Genomic DNA, 2,770 nt, shown 5'->3' on the forward strand with positions numbered 1-2,770 from the left:
TGTGAAAGAGAGTGGTGAGAAGAAGTGGGTGGAGGTAGGTGGGGATCCTGTGGGGTCCACAGATCCTGAGTGGATCCTGTGGGGTCCACAGATCCTGAGGTGTTCAAGGATTTACATCCCTGCACCCATTAGGCATGTAAAAATGCCTTTGTACCCAACTCTGGGCGTTCAGCGCCAGGTTGGTGGCCATTTTGGGCGTTCAACGCCCATTTGTGTGCCATTTCTGGCGTTGAACGCCAGAACCATGCCTGTTCTGGCGTTCAGCGCCCAGAAGCTGCCCATTTTGGGCGTTCAGCGCCAGAACCATGCTCTGTTCTGGCGCTGAACGCCAGACAGATGCTCCTCCAGGGTGTGATTTTTCTTCTGCTGTTTTTGATTCCGTTTTCAATTTTTATATTTATTTTGTGACTCCACATGATCATGAACCTACAAAGACATGAAAAATAATAAAAATAAAAATTAGATAAACATTGGGTTGCCTCCCAACAAGCGCTTCTTTAATGTCAATAGCTTGACAGTGGGCTCTCATGGAGCCTCACAGATGTGCAGAGCTTTGTTGAGACTTTCCAACGCCAAACTTAGAGTTTGGATATGGGAGTTCAACACCAAACTTAGAGTTTGGTTGTGGCCTCCCAACACCAAACTTAGAGTTTGACTGTGGGGGCTCTGGTTGACTCTGCTTTGAGAGAAGCTTTTTCTGCTTCCTCTCCATGGTTGCAGAGGGAGATCCTTAAGTTTTAAACACAAGGGAGTCCTCATTCCATTGAAGGACTATTTCACCTCTATCAACATCAATCACAGCTCTTGCTGTGGCAAGGAAAGGTCTTCCTAGGATGATGGAGTCATCCTCTTCCTTTCTAGTATCCAGGACTATGAAATCAGTAGGTATGTAAAGGCCCTCAACCTTTACTAAAACATCTTCTACTTGTCCATAAGCCTGTTTTCTTGAGCTGTCTACCATCTCTAGTGAGATTTTAGCAGCTTGCACCCCATAGATTCCCAGTTTCTCTATTACAGAGAGGGGCATGAGGTTTATTCCTGAACTAAGGTCACACAGAGCCTTAAAGATCATGGTGCCTATGGTACAGGGTATTATGAACTTTCCAGGATCCTGTCTCTTCTGAGGCAATGTCAGTTGATCCAGATCACTTAGTTCATTAATGAACAAGGGAGGTTCAACTTCCCAAGTATCAATGCCAAATAATTTGGCATTCAGCTTCATGATTGCACCAAGAAACTTGGCAGTTTGCTCTTTAGTAACCTCCTCATTCTCTTCAGAAGAGGAATACTCATCAGAGCTCATGAAGGGCATAAGGAGGTTCAATGGAATCTCTATGGTCTCTAGATGAGTCTCAGATTCCTTTGGTTCCTCGGAGGGAAGCTCCTTATTGGTCACTGGACGTCCCAGGAGATCTTCCTCCTTGGGATTCACGTCCTCCTCTCCCTCATTGGGTTCGGCCATTGTACTTATGTCAATGGCCTTGCACTCTCCTTTTGGATTCTCTTCTGTATTGCTTGGGAGAGTACTGGGAGGGATTTCAGTGATCTTTTTACTCAGCTAGCCCACTTGTGCTTCCAAATTTCTAATGGAAGACCTTGTTTCATTCATGAAACTTACAGTGGCCTTGGACAGATCAGAGACTAAGTTTGCCAAATTAGAAGTATTTTGTTCAGAGTTCTCTGTCTGTTGCTGAGTTGATGATGGAAAAGGCTTGCTATTGCTAAACTTGTTTCTTCCACCATTATTAAAGCCTTGTTGAGGCTTTTGATCCTTCCATGAGAAATTTGGATGATTTCTCCATGTTGAGTTATAGGTGTTTCCATAAGGTTCACCTAAGTAATTCACCTCTGCTATTGCAGGGTTCTCAAGATCATAAGCTTCTTCTTTAGAAGAAGCCTCTTGAGTACTGTTGGATGCAGCTTGTATTCCATGCAGACTCTGAGAGATCATATTGACTTGCTGAGTTAATATTTTATTCTGAGCCAATATGACATTCAGAGTATCGACTTCAAGAACTCCCTTCTTCATAGGCGTCCCATTATTCACAGTATTCCTTTCAGAAGTGTACATGAACTGGTTATTAGCAACCATGTCAATGAGTTCTTGAGCTTCTGCAGGCATTTTCTTTAGGTGAATGGATCCACCTGCAGAAGTGTCCAGTGACATCTTTGATAGCTCAGATAAACCATCATAGAATATATCCAGGATGGTCCATTCTGAGAGCATGTCAGAAGGACACTTTTTGGTCAACTGTTTGTATCTTTCCCAAGCTTCATAGAGGGATTCACCTTCTTCCTGTCTGAAGGTTTGAACATCAGCTCTAAGCTTGCTCAACTTTTGAGGAGGAAAGTACTTGGCTAAGAAAGCCGTGACCAGCTTATCCCAAGAGTTCAGGCTATCTTTGGGTTGAGAATCCAACCATAATCTAGCTCTGTCTCTTACAGCAAAAGGGAAAAGCATGAGCCTGTAGACTTCAGGATCTACTCCATTAGTCTTAACAGTATCACATATCTGCAAGAATTCAGTTAAGAACTGAAAAGGATCTTCAGATGAAAGTCCATGAAACTTGCAGTTCTGTTGCATTAGAGAAACTAATTGAGGTTTCAGCTCAAAGTTGTTTGCTCCAATGGCAGGAATGGAGATGCTTCTTCCATGTAAATTGGAATTTGGTGCAGTAAAGTCACCAAGCATTCTCCTTGCATTATTGTTGGGTTCGGCTGCCATCTCCTTTACTTGTTCGAAATTTTCAATCAAGTTGTCTCTGGATTG

General features: G+C 43.2%; 1 non-coding gene across 1 annotated transcript; it reads left to right on the forward strand.

Annotated features, from left to right (window-relative positions):
* The first annotated feature begins 2,225 nt into the window (after positions 1 to 2,225).
* LOC112761418 (small nucleolar RNA R71) lies at positions 2,226 to 2,329 on the forward strand. Its single transcript, XR_003181811.1, has one exon. It is a non-coding gene; the product is annotated as a small nucleolar RNA R71 (small nucleolar RNA).
* Positions 2,330 to 2,770: the final 441 nt, after the last annotated feature.

The sequence above is a fragment of the Arachis hypogaea genome, chromosome 16 (genome assembly GCF_003086295.3).
Source record: "Arachis hypogaea cultivar Tifrunner chromosome 16, arahy.Tifrunner.gnm2.J5K5, whole genome shotgun sequence".
NCBI lineage: Eukaryota > Viridiplantae > Streptophyta > Magnoliopsida > Fabales > Fabaceae > Arachis > Arachis hypogaea.